The sequence below is a fragment of the Lactuca virosa genome, chromosome 5 (assembly GCF_052849685.1).
Source record: "Lactuca virosa cultivar CGN04683 chromosome 5, Lactuca_virosa_CGN04683_v6, whole genome shotgun sequence".
In the NCBI taxonomy this organism is placed as follows: domain Eukaryota; kingdom Viridiplantae; phylum Streptophyta; class Magnoliopsida; order Asterales; family Asteraceae; genus Lactuca; species Lactuca virosa.
In genome coordinates, this window is record NC_136430.1 from 435,012,025 (window position 1) to 435,012,889 (window position 865).

Here is an 865-nt window from a genome sequence, read left to right on the forward strand (position 1 = left end):
GCCCTCTGCAAAAAAAAATGTTAAGATTTCTATCATTCTACACTAAAAGTAGTTATATGTTTATATATAGCAATAATATCCCTATACATAATTATTTATCTTCAAAGTCAGTACGATTAAATATAAATGCATTGAATCGTCTCACAACTAATCGTAATGAGCGTTGTTATTGGTAAATTCTGTTCATCCATCAATAACATGTTGATGGCATATGGAATATGAATGGTGATTACATTGAAACACATGTTAGGAAAAATGCCCTTGTCCATTTTACATGACCAATATTGTCAAGTCGATCACATTGGTCCTGATTGCATATTGAAGTCTATTCAAATGTTCAAAAACAAACATTGTATGCCATTTACATCCCTGGTATAACAAATGTTCCGCTACTCTTCTCTAACCAATCCTAGACTGTAATGTCTAGCTACATTTCGAAAAAATACCCACAATATGAATATTATAAGACATAACCAAGGGAAAAGTTTATGTACTCGCCTACTCTGACATATTGGTCATGAAGGCTACTTTCCTAGCATTCCTAAAACATTCATTTAGCCTCACTAGAAACCAAAACCAAGATCACTATGTAGCATGCTCAAACCAAGCATTATTGATAGGGTTTGATGGTTTCCACCTATGACAACCACTATAAACATTGAACGTAACCAATTCCATTTTAGATATGAAGATCACTAATAGCATGCAACTCATAAATATATGAAGCTATATTTTTTTGCAACATCAATCATATCAAATTAATAACTGTAAATAAACAATTGATATTTATAAAAGTATCTTACCATACATATTAAAGCCACAAAGATTACTGAAAATGATCTCTACCATCTTTATTAATATTGGT